This window comes from Canis lupus, chromosome 13, assembly GCF_011100685.1.
Source record: "Canis lupus familiaris isolate Mischka breed German Shepherd chromosome 13, alternate assembly UU_Cfam_GSD_1.0, whole genome shotgun sequence".
NCBI lineage: Eukaryota > Metazoa > Chordata > Mammalia > Carnivora > Canidae > Canis > Canis lupus.
In genome coordinates, this window is record NC_049234.1 from 42,486,260 (window position 1) to 42,510,234 (window position 23,975).

General features: G+C 39.6%; 2 pseudogenes; one reads left to right on the top strand and one right to left on the bottom strand.

The window, feature by feature from the left end:
- Positions 1–3,388: 3,388 nt before the first annotated feature.
- On the bottom strand, positions 3,389–4,704 carry LOC119874409 (annotated as a pseudogene).
- A 17,601-nt stretch (positions 4,705–22,305) lies between these two features.
- On the top strand, positions 22,306–22,404 carry LOC119865550 (annotated as a pseudogene).
- The last annotated feature ends 1,571 nt before the right edge of the window (positions 22,405–23,975 follow it).

Genomic DNA, 23,975 nt, shown 5'->3' on the forward strand with positions numbered 1-23,975 from the left:
GGATGCCTCACCTGTGGATCTCCCAAACTGGCCCACGGGCAGCCCTAAGGCTCTGGGCACCTCACCCAACACATCCCAAATCATCCCATTCATTGTGCACACTCGATTGGCTGTGTAAGGCATGAACTGTGGTGGATGGCTAGTGAGCCCACGGGGAAAATCAGTCTGAACCTGCAGGCCAGGAAGAGACAGCAAACCTGAGTTTTAGCATCACCTCTGAGAAAGCAAGTGGGAGGCTGCCAGTAACCTGCTGGGCATGTGGCAGGAGAAGAAGGCTCACGGGCTTGCGGATTGTGCCACCGAAGAAAGTGGAAAGCAGGTGTATCCCCCCCCAGAAGAGTGGGAAAAGCCTCGGGATCCCTGACAGGCAGCCATAAGGTGTTTCTCTGTTGAGGTCAGTCATTAAAGACCAGACGGAGTCACTGCTACTTCAAATGTGAAGAAAGCGAGCAAGGGCAAGACTTCGAGAAATATGAAGATCAAGGCAACGCAACAAGGAATCACTCTAACCTTCCAATGATCAGTCCCCAAAACATTGCTGTGATCTACCGAATGATGAATCAAAAACAGTTGTTTCCTGTCTTGTGATGAGAACTGTATTTTTTTAAAAGATTTATTTATGATAGACATAGAGAGAGAGAGGCAGAGACCCAGGCAGAGGGAGAAGCAGGCCCCATGCAGGGAGCCCGATGCGGGATTCGATCTCGCGACCCTGGGGTCACCCTGGGCCGAAGGCGGCGCTAAACCGCTGAGCCCCCCGAGGATCCCCGTGATGACGTTTAAGAGCCAGTCTTTCACCAACTTTCAATATGCAACATGATCCTGCAAACCATAACCACGGCGCTGCCCGCAGCATCGTAGGGCTAACGCAGTTTGTATCTGGAGGCCCAGCTCGGTTCTGCTGCGCCAGTGGCCGACACCACGTGGCCCCCACACTCCCCCAACCCCCGCCCCCCTGCCGTGGCCTGGACCCTGGAGGCCCCCAGCCTGCAAGTGCGGGGGCGGGGGCGCGCGGGGAGGGCGCCTGGATGGAAGCGGGGTGCCTCCAGCCGCCGGCTCCCCAGCTGCACCCTCGTGGACCAGCCCCGCCCCACCCCCGCGCGGAGAGAGCAGCGGGTGCACCTGCAAGCGCTCCCGGTTAGAGACCCCGCGCCGCAGCTCGCACGCGGTCGGAGTTCTCGCGAGCTCACAGGAGCAGCAGCCCGCGCACGCGCACTTCGGGGATACCCCCCGCCTCGGACTCCAGCCTTGGTCCAGACCCCCTGAGCATGTGCGTGCCGCCCGCCGCCCGCCGCCCGCCGCCCGCCACCTGCCACGTGCCACGTGCCACCTGCCGCCCGCCCGCCATCTGCCTCTTCCACCTGCCACCCGCCACCTGCCTCCGCCCGCCACCTGCCTCCCGCCGCCCACCACGTGCCACCTGCCTCCCGTTTCCTGCCACGTGCCACCTGCCGCCCGCCACCTGCCTCCTCCACCTGCCGCCTCCACCTGCCTCCTGCTTCCTGCTACCTGCCACCTGCCACCTGCCGCCTGCCACCTGCCTCCCGCCTCCCGCCACCTGCTGCCTCCACCTGCCACCTCCTCCCGCCGGGTGCTTCTCTCCCGACACGGTGTGCCCCGCGGGGTCGGGCTGCACACCTGCTCCTGCCGCGGTGCCTGTCTCTCTCTCTCTGCCTCCAGGAAGGAGACTGTAGGGGAACTGGAAGCCGAGCGGCCAGCCCGGGTTGGACATACCATTTGGCCATCCGAGGTCCACGGTGACAGGCCCACTCTGCACCTGCCAGCCCCCCGCCCCCCCCTCGCCAGTGGCCAGTGAGCATCCCAGAGATGCCTGCTACTCAGTGTCCCCAAAGAAGGCGCACGGGGACCTTTCACTGTTATACCAGTGGGATGTGGCGCCAGGTGGGCCTTCTCGAGGTCAACACCCACCCTCACAGCATCAGGCCTGAACCTGCATCCCCAGCCCAAGAGCACACCTGCACCCCCACTCCCGCCTCCAGATCCAGCTGTATTCTCTGCTACCCCCACCTCCCTTTTTGGTCCTAGAAATTTACCTACCACTTGATATACCTAGAGACATGTGATGTGAGGGTGGGGTGCTTCCCTATAGATAGTTTGCACAATGCTGAAGAAAGGGCCAGTTTTCTTTTTTTTTAAGATTTTATTTATTTATTCATGAGAGACACAGAGAGAGAGAGAGAGGCAGAGACACAGGCAGAGGGAGAAGCAGGCTCCATGCAGGGAGCCCAATGCAGGACTCAATCCTGGGTCTCCAGGATCAGGCCCTGGGCTGAAGGCAGCGCTAAGCTGCTGAGCCACCTGGGCTGCCCAATGGCCAGTTTTCAATAAAATATTACCTAATGTGATTTGCAAGTGGATAATAAGGCAAAGTTGGCAGATTGTGTCTGGCTCTCTGTCTCTGTGCTGAATCGGGGGCAGGGGGTGCAACAGATTTTAATACCTTTATTTAGCCAGAGGTAGAATGACCTCCTTCCCTCCCACTCTGAACTATGATCCAGGCAGCTTCTGGGAAAATGATCAAAGCAAGAAGGAGCAGCATCTCAGAGAATGGAGGAGTTGGCTTGATCACTTGTTGACCAAAGTTACCTCTCAGGGGAACAGAAATAAAGGGACTGGAAGGAGGGACTTCCCTTAATACCTATCCGTGTTGTCTTGTCTCAATTTCTGTTACATTTACTACAGATTCTCAGGAGGCAGCCACTGGTTGGGAAGGTGGGCAGGAAACAGAGTTTGGAAAGCCAGGAGTTCTTGCCAGAGCTGAAGAGCATGGGTTGGGTGGGTGAGGTCATTATTTAAATCCTTGAAAAGGAAACTAAGAAGCGGAAAAAGGCTGTTTGAGGCCCAGAAAGTGGAGGGGAGGATCTCTCCACTGGGAGCTTAGGCCCAATACTGTCAGGATATCTCTTGTCCTCGGTGGATGCTTAGCATTTTCCAAGTTCCAGACAGTTCTCTTACTATCAGCATAGTAAGAGATGGAGATTATGGGGAGATTATGGGGTGATACGGGCCGAAAAAGCCCTTCTTTCCAGGAGCTGGCCACCTTCCCTTGTGGGGGTGGCTGACAGGAAGGAGCCTGAGGTCTGACTTGGGGATGGAGGTTCAAGTCAAGAGAGAAGGAGGCCATGCAGCGACCATGTTAGGCCCAGAGAGCTCAAAAGAGAACATCTCTTCCATGCCAACTGATCCCATGAATAAATAACATTTGTTAAATAAAGGGGACTAAAAAGCAGCCAGAGGCATCTCCGTATCAGATTCTAACCATCTCAGGGATATGCACACGCGTGGACGCACACCCATGGAGTGATGGAATAATCCAGGGTTGGCTGTCCCACCCCAGGAGCCTGTGGTTGCCATGGCTGACCTAGCACTATGATGGGGCAAGGAGGGTACTGTTTAGAGAGGACTTCGAGGCTGCTGGTGGTGGTGCCGAGGGCTCTGGCACCAAGATCGGGACTTGCAGATTTTAGATACGGAAGGTTTTTTCAGAAAGCGGTCCAAATGCATACATTTCTCCATGTGTGGTGCATGGAGGTCTTGTTCTTGTCATGGGAAAATTCCATGTCAAACAGCCGGTTAAGGACACGTCCAACTCCAAAAGCATTATGTTTTCAGTACTGTGTGTGGGTGGGCCCCTGTTGCTATGGCAACCTGACCATGTCGGCTGATAGGCCTCTTGTATGGCCACTGCAGACACTGGCCAGTTTTCCATTTGGCTGTTATTGACTCCAACTGGCCTAAGTGGTAATCCTCCCACTGCTCCTCCTCACAGCCTGGAAAAGCCAGTTCATAGTCATGCCCTTCTTCTTAAGGGGGATGAAGTTCTCTAAGGTCCTTGGGTTTCAGCTCCTGGATGTGCTCCTTCTGTGCCTCCTCCAGACCATGCCATGTGCAGATGTGCTCATCGTGCTGGTCCCGGATCTCTACCCTCACCTGCGGTTTGATGTAGAGCTTCTTGTTTCCGGTTATGATTTCCACCATCTGCTGCAGGGATGGAGCACGGGGGTGTCCTAGAGCTCCTTGGTCTCCTCATCCCAGAGGATCATCTCCTGCTGCATTTCCTGCTCATGGCATTTCTGCTCAGCAATCTCCTGACTCTTCAGGTGCTGTTGGAACTGTTGGTGAGATCCATGATGTACTTGTTCTCAGTGAGTAGCTTGCTCTCCCTGGCCTTGTACTTGGCTCTGAGCAGCTCTGTAGCCTTTCGTTCCTGCTGTGGATCTTCTAGCATCTTCTCCTCTGCCAGCAGCTTCTGCTTCTCCTCATTGACCCAGATGCAGACATCCCTGATGGACACCTTCTCCTCCTCCAGCCACTCCTGCCTCTGCAGGTAATTTTCCATGTTCTTATCTAAGTCTGACTCCAGGATAGACTGGAGTGGGTGGTTACTGTTGTCGTCCTCCTCTTTGGTCACCCAGGTTTAATCCCTGGTCATTCATGGTGCTCTGCTCGGGCTGATACAGCCTTATTTTTGCTGCTGTTCTTCCCCCAGAGTCACTTTGTCAGCATCCCCTTTTTCTCCAGCTGGGCCATCAGGTGGGTAGTCTCCTCCTGGAATTCCTGTAGCAGTGTGTCCTTGGGATATACTTGGGGCTCTTTCTAGATATCTTTTGTTTGATTGGTAAAATTTGGGGCAGAGAGGCTCCCATAGTAGCCATAGTGTGTCCACCATGATGGGCTTGGCATTTCTTTCCAAAGAGTCTGGATCAGCTAGATGAGCTTGGAGTCCTGGTGAGTGATATGGGTGATCCTGTTGCTTACCGGTGGTTATGTTGCCAGGACAGATGTAAGAGGTTGATTTTGGAGACTTCTTTAGGGTTCTCTCCACCACCACCACTCCCACTACTTGTGGACTGTATGGCTGTCTCTTAAGCTATCTTGGGGCCTGCTTTGTTCTGCATCTCATTGCCAGCTGGGCTACCAGTTTGATATTGCCCATATGGATTGGTCCTGACCATCAGAGTCATGCAAACTCCGTGGTGATGATGAAGATGACATGGGAGTGGGAGCTGACCTCATTCATATGTGTACTGCCCACCACCTGGGTCTGGCTCCCTGGGTATATGGCATTCTAGATTTCCTTGATGTTTTTGGTGATGGAAGTAAAGATGCCTATCTCAGGGTTCTTCTCCAGCTCTGGCCTCTTGCCAGGCTCCTGGGAGAATAGGTCTTGAAACTTCTGGTAGATTTCTATGTAAGAGGCATGAGCCAGGTATATTGGTTCTAGGAATAAGATATGGGTTAAAATAAGATATGTCCACTGAGAATGCACCAGGGGACAGGAGCGACGGTGCCCCCTCAGGGATGACCAGAGACCAGCTGAGGAGCCCTTCCCAACCTGTCACACATGCGCACACACTCTCATCCCCACACCCTCCCCCCTGCACTGCGCTCAAAGGGAAAGGCCTGGAGGACCCAACCGCGTGCAATGGGCAATTATTTCTTGGTAGAAGGCAAATGTCCTCTTTTCTTTCTATTGGAATCCTTATTTTATTAAGTAAATATCACCTGTCTGAAACCTTAAGGAACCATTTACTTTATTACCTGACACATTACATTGAGGGAACCCTATCGTGGATAATGAAGATATTTCATTTGGGGGCTTCACATGATCTTTGTTCACTCAGGAATATGGCTTTGAAATAAAAATGATATGTGGATGATTCTTCACAGTTCAGGCTCACCTAGGTCCCCTATTTGGTGTCAGTCTTGCTAGTGCTCATCTAACCGTAGGCGGACACCATGTCATTGAAACCCTGAAGCATTATGTCTAGTAGGAATCTCATGGTTTCAACATATAAGTCTGTTTTCTTGGAAGTGGCACCAGCAGCTTCCCCATGGTAGGATGGGGTTTTTCAGGGTCACCTGTCCTAATTGCACATCAGTGATCGAGTTCTGCTCATGAAAAACAGACTCTTTATTCTGGCTGAGGGAGTAGCACTGGGGCACCATATTCAGGGCCTCACTGCTTTTGCATTTACTGGCCATCTTCTGTTCTGTTATTTCTGCCCCCAGCCCACTCCACAGCTTCTGCTGTCCTGCTGTCCTCTCTAGGTCTGGATCAATGAGGCCTGCCCAGTCCCCAGACACTACTCTTCATTTTGCAAGTAGCCTCCTAGGGTGGGGATGCCTGGAGGTGGCTTTGACATTGCTGTGGTTTGGGCCTCCACAGCTCTCTGGCTCTTGCTTTATCAGCCAGGGAGGGAGAATTAGAATTTCTGGATAGCAGTGAGAACCATGCCTGCTGAAAGACAGTGCTGGAACCTACTCCACGTTGGAGCAGAGAGAGCAGAGAAAGCGCTGCCATAACTCAACTATAGCAGCAGTAAGATAAAGGTAGAGGACAATAGGATGTGGGTAAGCAGGAAAAGTGTTCTCTTCCTCCTCTCAGGATCCATGGCAGGGATTGCTGGTTCTGGACAGACAGAGGTCCCAGCTGCCTTCTTTTTTTTTTTTTTTTTTTTTTTTTTTTTTTTTTTCCAGCCGCCTTCTTGAGGGCAGAGGCTAACTTAGAGTCCTGTGCCCAAGCTGGGACATCATTTATTGAAGCAGCATGGCTGCTTCCCCACCACTGCCACTGGAGGATGAGAGAGGAAAACAGAAGGAGATGGGCAGAGAGCAGCATGATAGTAAAAGATCCCTAAGATTTTTTTTTTCATTTATTTATGATAGTCACACAGAGAGAGAGAGAGAGAGAGGCAGAGACATAGGCAGAGGGAGAAGCAGGCTCCATGCACTGGGAGCCCGATGTGGGATTCGATCCCGGGTCTCCAGGATCGCGCCCTGGGCCAAAGGCAGGCGCTAAACCGCTGCGCCACCCAGGGATCCCCTAAAAGATCCCTAAGATTTTTTAAGGAAGTTTACTGTGCTTCAAGAAAACATAGAAAGACACAACAAAATCACAAAACATACTACACAAACAAAAGAGAAGTTCAGCAGAGATAGAAATTGTAAAGGAACCACCAGATTTCTATACCTGAAGAACACAGGGAATGAACTGAGAAATGCAATAAAAACATTAAGAGTAGAATGGATCAAACAAAAGAAACAATATGTGAATGGAAGATAGGACCTTTGAAATTAGTCAGAGGAAAATAAAAAGAAATAATGAAAAAAAAGTGAAGAAACATGATCTATAGGATACCACCAAAAGAAACAATCTGTGAATTACTAAAATCCCAGAAGAAGAGAGAAAATAGGGTAGAAAGCTCATTTGAAGAAATAATGGCTAAGAACTTCCCAAATCTGGGAAGAGATTTGGATGTTCAATTTCATAAAGCTCTCAGGTCCCCAAATGAACTTGACTTAAATCTTTTCCAAGAAACACTGTAATACAACTATCAAATATTGAAGATGAAGAATCTTAATAGTGCAAGAGAAAAAAACATGTAGCTTAGAAAGTAATCTACATAAGGCTAATCAGCAATTTCTCAGCAGAGATTTTACAGACCAGGAGAAAATGGGATAATGTATTCAAAGTGTGAAAGAAAAACACAAAATAAAACTGCTGACCAGTATTACATCTGGCAAGGTTGAGCTTAAGAAAGCAAAGAATGATAAAGACAAACAGAAGGTGAGGAATTTCATCTGTACTACAGACCTCTCAAAAGAATTACAGAAAGAAGTTCTTCATTCTGAAGTGAAAGGTTGCAAACTAGCAACATAAAAACATCTGAAAGTACACAACATACTGGTAAAGATTAAGTATAGAGTCAAATTCAGTGTACTCTAAACTGTAATGTAGTGACATGTTAACCACTTAAATGTAGTATAAAGGTTAAAGGACAAAATTATTAAAAACAAGTGTAGTTACTAGAATTTGTTAATGAATACACAAAATAAAAAGAGATAAGTTGTGAAAATCCAAACCATAAAGGGGAGAAAAGGGAGAGTAAAAGGAGAAAGTTTTTGTATGCAATCAAAGTTGAGTTGTTAACATAAAATTATTATGTCTTACATAAGCCTCAGGGTAAGCCCAAAGTAAAAACCTACAGCCAATTCATAAAAGAAAGAGAAAAGAATCAAAGCATACCACCATGGAAATTCATCAGTTCACAAAAAAGGCCAGCAAAAGGGAAGAAATGAACAATAAAATGACAAACTGGAAAACAATAAGTCCTTACTTATCAATAATCACTAAAATGCACACGGGTTGACTTCTCCAGTCAGAAGCCATACTTTGGCTGGGTGGATAAAAAGCAAGACCCAATTATATTGCCTACAAGAGGCTTATTTTAGCTTTAATGTAACATAGGCTGAAAGTAAAGGAATGGAAGAAGATATTCTATGCAAGTGGAAACTAAAAGAAAGCAGTGGTAACTATACTCATATAAGACAAAATTGACTTTAACTCAAAGCTGCCACAAATCACAAAGTTCCTTTTATAATATAATGATAATGGAGTCAATTCATCAAGAGGACGTAACAATCATAATTATGTACCCCAAATAGATCATATATATATATGATCTCTCTATATATAATCTCTCTCTATATATAATCTCTATATATGTGATCTCTTTATATATAGGTATCTATATAGATCTAGATAGATAGATACATCTATCTATCTAGATCATATATATATAGCAAATATTTGAAGATCTGAAGGGAAAGATAGACAAGTATAAAACAACAGTAGAAGACTTCCATACCCCATTCATAACAATGGCAAAAATATATTCATCTTACCTGCCTAAGTGTGGAATCAATAAAGAGCCAGACAGAAGATGAGTTCATGGCATTAGTTCTTCAACCAAATGGATTTGCTTGCATTCTATGCATTCTTGAAAATAGAAGAGGGGAAGAGGCTAAAGATGCTTGTATAAATGGTCATCTCAATAAATGTTTTTATTTATCATCTCCTATCCTCAGGGTTGAGCATAGGTTTATTAGTCAAGGATTTTTCAAAAAGCCAATGACATATTTGGCCTTCATGTAAGAAGTAAGGGAAATAGAAAATAGGTACTAAGAATAGTAGCACAGTATACAGAAATCACAACTTACCAATAGTAATAAACAACTAAGATATTTGAATGAAGCAGTTAAGAAATGGAATCAAGGAAACTCTGCCCCAAAAGTGCCAGACTCACATGTTTGAATAATTGAATTCTATCAAAACCTAATGAAACACATAATTCTATTTCTTTTCAAATTCTTGAAAATAGAGAAAGAAGGAAAGTTTTATACTATTTTTATGTAAATCTAGGATATAATTTATAACAAAAACTGACAAATATACAAAAATGATAATTACCAGTACCACACTACTAAAATAAAACATTAGTGACTACAACCCATTGGTATTTTAAGAGAATAACACATCACAAATAAGGTGGGCACATTAAAGAACTGAAAGCAAGGGCTCAATCTAACGACCCTGAATTCATGACCTAAGCCAAAATCAAGAGTCAGACACTCAGCTGACTGGGCCTCTCAGGTGTCCCATTTTTTTTTTTTTTTAATAATTGCTCTACTGATTTGAGGTGTTGCCTTAATTATATCTTGAATTTCTGTATATATTTTCATTCATCTCTATATTTTTTTTATTGTGGCCCACTGATCAGTCTCCTATTTGGTAATTTCACACTTTTAATTTCTGGTTTAATTAAATTTAGATGTATTATGGGCTAGTCCACCTGTTTTGTTTTTCTTTTGAAAAACTCTCCAAGATAGTTGCTTACTCATTTTTTCCCCCATGTGAATGTTAGCATGGTTTGTTTTTTTTTAACTCCCATTTTCTAAAAGTTGATTTTTTTTTAAGGATTACATTCCTTTCAGAAAATTTATGAGGAGGAGCTGAATCTTTATGATACTCTGTCTTTGCCTGGAAGGTTGCCACAGAAATGCTACATGTCAATTCTCCTCTACTCTCAGTTTTTAAAACAAATACTAGATATACTCTTGAATCTGAAAGACTCTTGTTCAGTGATTCTAGATTGGGTTGTCCCGGTGTGGCACTACACATCTCCTTAAAGTCAATTATGGGGTGCTTGGGGAGACTTTTCTCATTCTCCTTCGATAACAGTATTATCTGGGTGCTATATCCTGAATGTTTCTGTCCCTATAAAATTCACATGTTGAAATCCAGACTCTCAAGGTGAGGGTATGAAGCATGCTCATGGATTGGTAGGAGAAATTTTGTTAAAATGTCTGTACTCCCCAAAGCAACCTACACATTTAATGCAATCCCTATTGAAATACCACCAGCATTTTTCACAGAGCTAGAACAAACAATCCTAAAATTTGTAGAGAACCACAAAAGATCCTGAATAGCTGAAGCAATCCTGAAAAAGAAAGGCAAAGCTGGAGGAATTCTAGTTCCAGACTTCAAGATAGATTACAAAGCTGTAGTGCTCAAAACAGAATGGTACTAGTACCAAAACAGACAGATATCTCTCTATTCAAGAGAATAGACATATTCTCTTCAATGGAAGAGAATAGAAAACTCAGAAATGAACTCATAGCTATATGGTCAATTAATCTTCAACAAAGCAGGAAAAAATAATATGAAAAAGATGGTCTCTTCAACAAATGGTGTTGGGAAGACTGGACAGCAACCTGCAAAAGAATGAAGCTGGACCACTTTATACACCATACACAAAAATCAACTCAAAACACAGGAAACCATAAAAATCCTAGAACAGAATATAGGCAGTGATGTCTTTGACATTGGCCGTAGTAGCTTTTTACTAGATACACCTCCTGAGGCAAGGGAAACAAAAGTAAAAATAAACTATTGGGACTTCATCAAAATAAAAAGCTTCTGCACATTTAAGGAAAAAAAATCAACAAAACTAATGGCAACCTGCAGAATGGGGGAAGATATTTGCAAGTGGTATATCTGATAACGGGTTATTATCCAAAATATTTAAAGAACTTATAAAACTTAACACCCAAACATGAATAATCCAATTAAAAACAGGCAGAAGACACTAATAGACATTTTTCCAAAGAACACACCCAGATCACCAACAGACACATGAAAAGATGCTGAAAATATCTGATTCTCAGGGAAATATAACCTGAAATGATAATGAGATATCACCTCACATCTGTTAGAATGGCAAAAATTAGAAACACAAGAAAAAAAAGGTGTTGGCAAGGATATAGAGAAAGGGGAAGCCCTCTTGCACTGTTTGGTAGGAGTACAAACTAGTGCAGCCACTGTGGAAAACAGTATGGAGGTTCCTCAAAAATTTTAAAATAGAGCTACCCTATGATCCAGTGATTTCACTACTAAGTATTCACCCAAAGGATACAAAAATACTAATTCAAAGGAATGCATGCACCCTGATGTTTACAGCAGCGTTATCTACAATAGCCAGATTATGAAAACATCAAGTGTCCATCAACTGATGGATGGATAAAGTGTATGTGTGTTTATATATATATATATCGGAATATTAGTCTTAAAAAATGAAATCTTGCCATTTGCAATGACATTAATGGAGCTAGAGAGTATTATGTCCCATGAAATAAGTCAGAGAAAGACACATATGTTTTCACTCATATGGAATTTAAGAAAAGAAACTAACAAGCAAAGAGGAAAAAAAAGAGTCAGACCAAGAAAAAGACCCTTATTTATAGAGAATAAATTGATAACTACCAGAGGAAAGGTGGGTGAAGGATAAAGAGGTGATGGAAATTAAGGAGTGCACTTGCTGTGATGAGCACTGGATGTTGTATGGAAGAGTTGAATCACCATATTGTACACCTGAAACTAATACTACATTGCACGTTAACTAACTGGAATTTAAATAAAAACTTAAAAAAATAAAATGTAATAAATAAATATCTTTTTCCATCCCTCAAAAAAAGAAGTGGGGACTTTGGGATATGATTAAGCCATAAGTGGGGAGTATTGATGAATGAGATTAGTGCCCTTATAAAAGCGGCCCAAAGAGTCCCCTTTCCCCTACACCATGTGAGGTTACAGAGAGAAGATGGCCATCTGTGAAATAGTAAGACAGTCCTCCCCGGGCCCTGAATCTGCTAGTAGCTTCATCTTGGATTTCCAGCTTCCAGAACTGCAAGAAATAAGTTTCTGTTTATTTATAAGCCATCCAATCTGTTACAGCAGCTTAAATGGACAAAGACAGAGTGTGATGTGTTCTATTCATGGGCAGTGGCATGAACTATGGTAAAGTAAGTGGAAACGCAAAACCACTTTGTGGCCTTAAGGACTAGGACACTGTCGCTTCCACATATATGACATTAGTCAAAGCAAATCATATTCAAGCTAAAAGCAAAGGATGGGTAAGTACATTATGACCACTTTGAGGCGATGGCAGTGGTGTGTATGCAGGAATAATTGAATATGGGATCAAACATGCATATGCCACAGTCTACCCTCTTTCTTTCAATTAGTTATTCATGTCCTTCCCACATGTAAAACATACTCCTCTCCATTCCAGGACGGTCATATTTCTTACACAATCATGGCATCAGGATTGAAAGGTAAATTATTGTGATTTACATCAAATCTGAATGTAGTTCTCTTATTCCATAGCCCTATGGAATAAAAAATTATCTGTACAATACATGCTATTTATGAAATCGATGTACAGGGGAAGAATACACACACAGTACACACTCCCGTTTTAAAAAGGAACAAAGATTCATAACAGTCATTAGTCTATATTGATTTTAAAACACTGGGCAGAAAAAAAAATAAAACACTGGGCAGATACTGAAACTCTTGGGTACTGGATATTGCTTGAGTAGGCATTTAATTTTAATTACTCATATTATTTCCTGTATCCATTTCTTCCCAAGGTTTTTACTTCACATAATGAAAAAGATCTTCTATTTCTATCATCTTACGTGGCCATTTCTGAGGAAAACTTTTGAACACACACCCTTTTTGGTGACTGCCAGCATTGCCAGCCTACCTCCTGCTTGTTGAAATTTTGGGGTTCAGTTTTTCTAGGCATTTTTGGGGGTCTAGATTGACATTGTTTTGCTCATATAGCCCTGTCTGAAATTTTGTTGGATTGTATGTTTCTGAGGACATCCAATTCTGTACCAAAAACCACAGTTTTGAAAAATGTCTTTCTTCTTGGACTTAATTGTTGGTACTTTAATGATATTAGGGTGTTCTGGGACTTAATCTTTCTTGAAGGCCCATGGTCTCTCATAAAAAAAAAAAAAATGCTTATTCTCCTTGAGCTGATATCTACCCAGAATATGTTCCTCTCAAACTCTGGAGAGGGGCAGAGAGATTAGTGATCAGAGTAAGTCACTAGGACAATCAAAATGTCAGAACTTTACACTCATGATGAAGCCATGAGATGGATTAAGATGTCATAACAGCTGAAGTACCGGTACCAATGAGTACATATAATAATATCCAAAAATATAGTAAATTTTAAGTTTTTTAATTATTTTGAGTCCTTTAGGAATACTTTAAAATTTTACTTTAAAAACCTTTTATGTTTGGGGGGAGTGGTTTATCCCTAGATATTTCAACTTGTTGCTATCTGGCGGGGGGTGCAAAAAGGTGGTTTTATTAAATCATGGGGACAGGACAGAAAGAGCGGCTGCTCTGGGATTGTGAGGAAAAACTGATTACATACTTTAGGGTTGGAGGAAGTAAAGAAAAACAAAGTTCCAAAAGGACTTCCATATGCAACTTGTTGCTATTTTAATGGAGTTTTCATTTGCTTCTACCCAGTAGAAATGAACACTGATTTCCAATATTAATAGACCTTATATTGCCTTTTATACTGCCTTTAAGAATTTCCTCTTTTTGTAGTAATTTCCAGTTTGTTGTCTTGGGTTTTTCGATCATATCTTAGAGGATGCTCTGTGGTGAACATTAATACGAGAGACAAAGATCCTCACATTTTATGCCAATTCTTATTGTTTCAATTACACACTTCTTCCCCAGATATCCTTGATTGCAATATTTTAATTTTGCTTCCTCCATGCTCCTGGCCACATAGTTAAATCATTTTCCAATTTTCATGAAAACAAGCATGATGATTAATTTTATGTCAACTTGACTGGACCACAGGGTGTCCAGATATTTAGTTAAACATTATTCTTCGTGTGTCTGGATGAAATTAATATTTGAATAATTAGACTAAATAAAGCAGATTGGTCTCCTCAATGTGGGTGGGCCTCATCCAATCTAATGAAGGCCAGAATAGAAGAAAAATGTAAAGAATAATTTACTCTCTGCCTGTCTTTATGCATTTATGTTGGTCTTTTCCTGACTTTGGACTCATATACAGACTAGAATATATAGCTTTGGCTCTCCTGGCTCTCAGGCCTTTGAACTGGACCTGTCCTTTTCACTATCTTGGATCTGCAGCTTATAACAGCAGGTCTTGAAACTTTTCAGTCTTTATAACCATGTGAGTTAAATCCTTATATCAAATATCTTTATATTTGTATATCACAAGTATATAATGTACACATCACTATGCCTACATATCACAGATGTAAAATTATATGAGGATAGGCTAATGGTGCACCTGTAAAAGGGGACCACAATTATGAATTATACACTAAGCTTTAAACCAAATATTTTCTAATATTGATGCAGATCTAATTTTAAAAATGTTTAGTAATTGAAAGATATAACCATATGCCAAAATCACAGACATTTAAAATTAGAAAATCATATGAAACACTTCCAATTATATAAATATTTAGAAAAAGTAATCAGAATAATTTTGGACATAACCTTTCAGGTACTAAAAAGTACAGGAAAGATAATATTAGTTATGCATGCTACTATATTTAGAGATCATATCTAGAGAACAAATAGAAAGAATAGTATTAAAATTTACCATTTTCATGGCTGTGCTATGTTCACTATCACTATGTTCACTGATCATTGGTGGTTCTAGGGCAACTATTTCTGGTGGTGTGTCCTAGATAATGATGTATTGAAATATTCCACCAGTGCTAAATATTAATAAGTATTCAAAGTATATTTTTTTGTCTCAACTAACTGTGTCTGATGTTATGTAGATATCTACCAAGGATTTGTGTGGTTTGGAATTAACTTTTTTTTTTTTTTCTGGTTTCCCTCAGCATAACGTCTTCTTTTTCTTTTGTTTTTTAATAATATATTTTTTATTGGTGTTCAATTTGCCAACATACAGAATAACACCCAGTGCTCATCCTGTCAAGTGCCCCCTTCAGTGTCCGCCACCCAGTCACTCCCACCACCCCCTCCTCCCCTTCAACCACCCCTAATTCGTTTCCCAGAGTTAGGAGTTGTAATTACCTTATTAATAGTAATAGGCCAGAGTTTAAAAATGAATTTAAAAACCTACTCCACAAGGAGTTCTTGGGTGGCAGATTTGGTTAAGCATCCAACTCTTGGTTTTGGCTCAGGTCCTGATTTCAGGGTCCTGAGATCAAGCCCCCACATTGGACTCTGTGCTCAGTGGGCAACCTGCTGCTTGGGATTCTCTCTCCCTCTCCCCGCTGCCCCTCCTGCTTGTATGCACTCTCTCTCTCTCTCTCACTCTCTCAAATAAAAATCAATCAATCAATCAATCAATCTTTAAACACTTACTCCATGGCATCTAATATAAAGAGATCAGGACTGAAACCTAAAACTTAAGTGACAGTATTGAAGGATGGCCAGATGAACAGAGAAAGTGTTGTCACTGTTAATAGAAACTGTGAAACCTACTGGAAAAATAATATCTTCCATACAATTATTACTGATTTGTTTAGTGGTTTTCTGATATTTAAGCCCTTCCATTTTGTCCACAAAATTTTATCACTTAGAATTTTGTCCTTGAACAAAATCCATTGAGAACATCTAGAAATCTAAATCAATTAAATTTTAAGTGGTGAGTACCCTATAAATAGAGTTAATAGCATTTAATTTTACATTAGAATCTTACCTTGTAGCTGGAGATATAGGGAGCCCATTCACTGTTACTCAAAAATTTTAAATAAGTTTCAAATTATACATTGAAAAAATTCTATAGCATAGAATTCAAGCTATAAAAATTATCACTACTTAATAGAGATTTCCTTCACGTTATTTGAGAAGTGCGATAGTAGAAATTGCACATCAGAGCAGATGCTTAGTTAATTTATATGTAACTCTGTCTTTCTGGGACTTTTTGTTTTGTTCCAGTTAATTTAGATTACAAAAAAAAAATAAGATTTAAGTTAAAACTTACAAAAAACACATTAAAAAAACAAGAACATTAAAAAACGCAGATTATTACAGAAATTTCCTCTTTTTAAACTTGATTGAATAAAATAAGATTGCTCTAGGTAATTTTTTTTTAACTTAAGAAGAGAGAATAAAGAACGTAGATTAAGCGTTACATTTTTGTGTTTTATTAATTTTCTGGGTGAAAATTTATACCAGCCAAGAAAAAAAAGTTTAAGAGCAGGAACTGAAAGTAATAAGATGATTTTAATAAGAGTATTGCCTCAAGTCAAATGAAAAAAAGAAATAATTTCCCTTGATTTGCTTTGAATACTTAGCTGTTTGCAATTCCCATTCATTCATTAATGTCAGATATATTTATTAAAAAAACAATGTATTTTGTTTTCTTCCTAATGTAAGATCCCTAATTAGGAAATAAGAATGCTTATCTTAGCCAAAGGTATCATTTGTATGGATTGGCAGGATGTATGGATATTTTTTGAGTTATACAAACATTTTCTATAATTTTGAATATTATTTTCAAGGCTGATGTAAGAAAATATATTTCTCCCTTCTCTAACTCAAATCACTTAATCATACTTTGAACGTAAATAATAATGGTATATGAGATTTACAGGTAACTCCTTTGTTTTTTTTGTTTTTACATAGATTTACCTTCCAGATAAATGTATACTTATCTTCCAAATAAAATATAATTTAATACTGACTTTATTTTAATTATATGGCTTAATTCAAGAAATATTAATTTTAATTATTAAAAGTGATGTTGGTCATTATGTAACTTTCATAGATATTATACCTTAAATGCATAGGAATAATTAGCAGAATTATTTATGAAAAAGATATTGCCAACCTGTGAACATCAATGAATTAGAGCTAGGATTGATTTATAAATGTTTTTTGGCACCAAATTTGCTTGCCAGATTGTTATTTGTGTTCCAAGCCACAAGCTACTGTCAACCAACATATATGATGTGAAATTAACAGAGCAAATGAACAGACCTACATGGAATAATGTCATGCTATCTTAGAGTATATGTGTACGTTTAATATATAGACCATAAATGTTTTTGTAGGAATGGGCAAGTTATGCTTTCACTTTTGACATTTTTTTAAAAAAGAAAGATGTACTATTTCATACTTTGGGAATTTTCCACTAAATTTGAGCTATCTTGCTGCTATAATTATGCCAACTAGGAGTTTACATATTTTTAGCTATGATGTGATATTTTGAACATCTTCTGACATGGTACACATGCAGATCATCATGAATCCCTTTATTGTTGGGTAATCTCAGAAGGGTGAAAATTCTGGATAAGTATTTTAGAATAACAATATGGGCTTCTTGATAGGTTTTAAAATACCCAGTATAATTATTAGAACCAGGAAAAAAAATTGTATTACTAAACCTATTTTTAAAGAAGATTCAGATGTACTTTCTCTAAATGGCTGGAGTTCAGGGCTATTTGGATTAATATGCATTATACATACTCTTCAGATTAAGCTAAACAGCTTGAGAAATGGATGGCCAATGAACCACTTTATCTGTGCTCTGCAGGTACCTTGAGTAGTTTCCTACCTCCAACATAATTATAATTCCATTTTGATGTAGGCAGTGCTATAGTAGCTAAAATCATTTTCACTTTTTCCCAAAATATCCCACAGGGAAATGCAGGGTAATAAGCCTATTTTAAAACAATATTGTTTCCCTGAATTCAAGCAGTAAAATGTAACCATAATTCAGAAACAGCTCATGTATTTTTCAATAGAAAAAGGGAGAATTACTGCCCATGTTGAGGAACAGGACAAAATTAAATGTAGATGTCATGAGCGTCCCTCAATATTTTGTTAATGAGATTGCTTTGATGATTTTTCTAAATTAAAATCATATATTCAAAAATGTTTGGATTCTTAGACTATGTTTTGATTTGATTCTTTTCTACACATTTAAATGGAATGTAGGGTTGAAGCATTTTGGAAATAGATGGAAAAATGTATCTTGCCATTAATGATTTAGACATTTGAGGGAAATACATGTTCACATGCACTTATATTCATATATGTGTATATACATATGCAGATATTATACATATATTCAAGTTTGATTTGAGTAATTTGGAATTTCTTTTTGTTTTTAAAAGTAGAGTTAGAAATTTCACTATATGTCATCAGAAAGGACCCATAAAGACATCCAGACCAAAATCTGTAAAATTTATGAGTATGTTATATGGCAAAGTATTTTACAGTTGTCATTAAGATTATGGGCCTGAAAGTAGGGAGATTATCTCAGATTATCCCACTGGGTCCAATCTAACCACATAGGCCCTAATGGTGGAGAACCTTCTAAAGTGAGTGAAGTTAGAGGAGGGAGCAGAAGAAGCCAGTGATATTTAAAGCACAAGAGGGGCTTGATGCACCGTTGTTGGAGGGGCAACATGGAATGACAAAGAATGCAGACAACATCTAGGAGCAAAGGCAGTGAGAATGATAGTCAGTGAGAAAGTAGGGACCTCAATTCTACAATAACAAGCAAATGGAATCAGCCAACAACTCGAAAGCCAACAACCAGAGCCTCCATTAGGCAGGTGGCCCTGTCAACACCTTGATTTCAGTTTTACGAAACCCTAGCTTATCCTAACTTCTGACCTACAAAATATGTGAAATAATAAATTTGTGATGTTTTATGCCACTAAATTTGTGTTCATTTGATACTGCAGCAAAAAAAAAAAAAAAAATCTAACACGCTATGTTTTAACCTGACAGTTGGACAGAGCTATAATTGTATACTAGTCTGCTATATTAGCTGATTTTTATATTAATTACTCACCACTGTAGTAGTACATTTCATGTAATAATACCTGTAGGGATATGGCCCAAGTGGAAAATCATCCATAGTCACTACTGTTTCTACCTTTGTTAGTTCCCACGTGGTAGCTCCTGTTCTGTACCATTACAGAAGGCCACATTTCTATGCCCCCTTGCCTAACTATCTTGATCATGTTCTGGAAAATCTATATATATTTTTTTCAGGATGACTTGGAGACTAACTCTCCCCTCCCCAACAATAATGATTACACAGAAATAAACATAGATAAAGGAATCAGGGAAAAAAAAATTCTTTTTAAATTTTACCTCAAGGACAGTTCAAGTACAGACCATTTGAATTATTCTATTAATAGAGCTTCCAGGCTTAGTCCTTTTAATCTTTTTGCGAATGTGTGTGTTGGATAATACCCGGCTTTGGTTCAGTACATGTGATTTCTACATATGGTAGGATTTCTAGGCCCTAGAATTTGTTTCTCATTTCTATGTTTCCATATGGTCCTTTGATATATATCTGTTGGTAGTGTGGCCATGCAAGGCTTATTATGTTACCTTGCCCTAGAAGAAGAAAATTATTGCCCATCTTCCATCCAAAATTGTAGCTGTTCGATGTAGGTTCGTATTACTTGGCTGCCAATGAAGTGTGCCTTTCAGAGGACTGGTAAAAAGAGAACCAGCTGTGCATTGTGAAACCGGCCCACAGTCTCCAGCCGTGCCTTTAGGCTGTAGTTCAGTTTGCCAGCCTTGACCTTCTAGAAAGTCCTCATCAATGACTAAGCACCATGGAGGTACAAGAATTTACTGTTGTGGTCAGTTCAGGACTCCACTGTAAAGTTGTACTTTGTTGTGAGGCTCTATTTACCCAATATTTCCATCTCTCATCCCTCTTCTTTCAGAGATATAGGACCTGCATTACAGTCTGAAGGCTTTTGTTACCATTCTTTCTCTCTCTGCCATTGGACATTCATAGGCATTATCCCTCGATAAATCTGTATTTCTAACTCCACCTTAGTATCTGCTGCCCAGGGGATTTATCTAACACATAAGGTTAATTTATAGATTTTATTTATTTATTTTTTCCTCTGGGTGGTTTAATGTGACTTTGAAAATACATGTTTTTTTTTTTTTAACTATTTTTTTCTCTTTTTAATGTGGCTTAATCTGATCATTTGTAAGATACTGCTATGGCCTATGTTCCCTCAAAATTCATATACTAAAATCTCATCCCCAAGTTGATGGTTTTAGAAGGTAGGAGATGACTAGAACCTATATATATATATATATAGTCCCACAAAGCTCCCTTAATCTTTTTTTTTAATGTTTATATTTCTTTTTTTTTCTTTTTTATTTATTTATGACAGTCACACAGAGAGAGAGAGAGAGAGAGAGAGAGGCAGAGACACAGGCAGAGGGAGAAGCAGGCTCCATGCACCTGGAGCCCGACGTGGGATTCGATCCCGGGTCTCCAGGATCGCGCCCTGGGCCAAAGGCAGGCGCCAAACCGCTGCGCCACCCAGAGATCCCTCCCTTACTCCTTATACCATGTGGCAACACAGCAGGAAGGCACTGTGAACCAGAATGTGAGCTCTCACCAGAAACAGAATGTGCTAGCGCTTTGGTCTTGTGCTTCCTAGCCTCCATATCTGTTGTATATAAGCCACCTAGTGTATGGTATCTTGCCTGAACTAAAAGGCATATTTCAGGATTTACTATTTTTTTTTTTTTTTTTTTTTGGTGGGGGATAAGTTAAAGGTGTAATGATCATCATTAATTTGTGTAAATATATTTTTCTTAGGATTTATATATTTAACACATTCTTACTGAGCACCTATTATAGATTATCGTCTGTCCTGCTAGGATATAGCAATGGACAGTACCAACCGAAACTTTGCTTCTATTGAGTTTATTATATTCTACTGAGTGGAAACTGTAACTTTAAAAATAAATAAAATATATTCTGTTTAGATGCTTTTAGGTAATATGGAGAAAAATAAAGATATAGATTTGTGTGGGTCCAGAGTGTGTTCTTATCCTCCATAATGTCATAGGGAGTGAATTCAGAGGCTCAGGGGTAACCTGAGAGTGGTGCAGTTGTGGTTTAGAATAAAGATGAAAGGCATAATGATATTAGTAATGATGATCACAAAATAATGGCCATGGCGTTGCTAGTGTTGTACAGGGGAGTGATCGTCTAGACAGAAGTTCACAGATTCAGTCATCCAGTATGAGTCTATGCTTTCCATATATTCACATCTTAAAGACTTGATATTACTTTTGTTTGTTCGTGACATTATAATGATGCAGGGCTTTTTAAAACCAATGGTTAAATTTGACGTATGATGAAAAACACAGGTATTATATATTTCTTGTTTAGCTATTATCTGTAGGTCTTTTCATTAAACTGAATTTTTCCAAACTTCTATATTTGTAAAGTTCTAATTCTGAGATGCTTGGCCATTTTTGCAAGTTTTGATCATATTACCATGTGTCCACGTGGCAATATCTAAATGCTTGACAATTTTATTTTGATGGTGCTTCAGAATTTAAGAATTTTGGAGACATACTAAGCCACATTAAACATTCATATTTAATTAAAAAGCAAACATGTGATAACACTAAAACAAAGAAATGGATTCAGTTGCCAGATGGATTAGCATATAAATTCTATGAATTAATAAATTAGCAAACATAGAAAATTCATATTTTACACCTATACTTGGAGCATTTCTTCTGGCACCAGATGTATATTTGGGTTTCATCAATATTAAAATATGTAAAATGCATGTTTATATTGCTTCTACATAAGGTTAAAATCATTACTTCAATTCACATTTGGGCCTAATCATGTTAGTAGCACATGTATCCTAAAAAGCAAAGACCATTTTCTTTTTAAGCATGACTTTTTATCACATCAGTTGCTTTTTTATGATTAATTTCAGAATTCATGTGCATATATTTGCAATAGGTTGGGTCCGTCTTAGACTACTTACTTCATTCTTCTTTGTGTCTGAAGAAAACAATATTGGAGGAATGGCATTACCCAATCTTACTTAACATTTACAATAATTAGGGGAGTATGATGTTGGTAAACGACTAGACAGATCACTGGAATAGAATGGAGAGGCCCAAAATATAACCACATAAATAGAGTCAACTGACATGTGTCAAAAAGACAAAAGCAGCACAATGGAGCAAAGATCATTTCTGCAACAAGTGGCGTTGAAAAAATGGGACATTCATATGCAAAAAAATGAATCTGAACACAGACCTTACGCACTTCACAAAAATTAGCTCAAAATGAATCATAGTGGTCACTTTGTCAGAATATACTAAAACTGGAAAGATATAGATGATTAACATGGCTTCTGTGCAAGAATGACATGCAAATTTGTGAAGCATTGCACATTTTTGGAAACAACAGATGTTGGTGAGGAGGTGGAGAAAGGGGAGCCCTCTTACACTGTTGGTAGGAATGTAAACTGGTGCAGCCGCTCTGGAAACCAGTATGGAGGCTCCCCAAGAAGTTAGAAATAGAGCTGCCCTACAACCCAGGGATTACACTACGAGTTATTTATCCAAAGGATAAAAAAATTCTGATTCAAAGTGGCACCTGCACCCCAGTGTTTATAGCATCATTATCAACAATGGCCAAATTACGGAGAGAGCCCAGATGTCCATTGATCGATGAAGGGATAAAGCAGAGATAGTACACACACACACAATGGAATATTACTCAGCCATCAAAAAGAATGAAGTGTTGCCATTTGCAATGATGTGAATGGAGCTAGAGTGTATTATGCTAAGCAAAATAAATCAGAGAAAGACAAATACCATTTGATATTACTCATATGTGGAATTTAAGAAACTAGACAGATGGACCTAGGGAAAACAGAACAGTAAAAGAGAGAAGGAGGCATACCGTAAGAGACTCTTAACCATGGAGAACAAACAAAGGGTTGCTGGAGGATGGTGGGCAGGAAGATGGGTTAAATGAGTGATGCATATTAAGGAGGGCACCTGTGATGAGCATGGAGTGTTCTGTGTAAGTGATGAATCACTAAATTCTACTCTTGAAACTAATATTATACTATATGTTTAACTAAAATTTAAATAAAAACTAGAAAGAAAAAAAAAACTAGATTCACACACACACATACACAAATGAATCATAGACCTAAAAATGCAAAGCTATAAAATTCCTAGAAAATAACAGGAGAAAATCCAGATGGCTTTGGGTTTGGGGATGATTTTTATTTATTTAATTTATTTATTTAAACATTTTTTTTTATTTGAGTATGGTTATACCCAATGTTACATTAGTTTCAGGTGTAGAACATAGTGATTTAACTTCTCTATGTGTTATGCTCTTTTCACCACTAGTGTAGCCACCTTCTGTCACTGTGTAGCACTACTATGATGTCACTGCCTATATTCCCAATGCTGTGCCTTTTTTTGACATGATCTATTCATTCCATAACTGGAAGTCTGTATCTCTCACTCCTCTTCACCTATTTTTTCCATTACCCTATTTTTTTCCATCACTCCCCTTCACCTATTTTCTCCATTACCCCACCCACCTCTCCTCTAGCCACCCTCAGTTCTCTGATTCTGCTTTTTGTTTTTTCATTTGATCTTTTAGATTCCACAAATGAATGTGGTATTTGTCTTTCTCAGTCTGACTTATTTCACTTAGCGTAATGCCTTCTGGGTTTATTCATGTTGCCAAAAAGCAAGTGGTCTCAGCCTTTCTTAGGCTGTGTAATATTCCATTACATATATGAATTCCATCATCTATTCATCAGTTTATGGATATTTTGGTTGTTTCTGTATCCTGGCTATTGTAAATAATGTTGCAATAAGCAAAGGGATATATGTATCGTTTTGAATTAATTTTTTCATTTTTTTGACTGAATACCCAGTAGTGGAACTATTGGACCATATGGTAATGGTACTTCTATTTTTAATTTTTTGAGGAACTTCC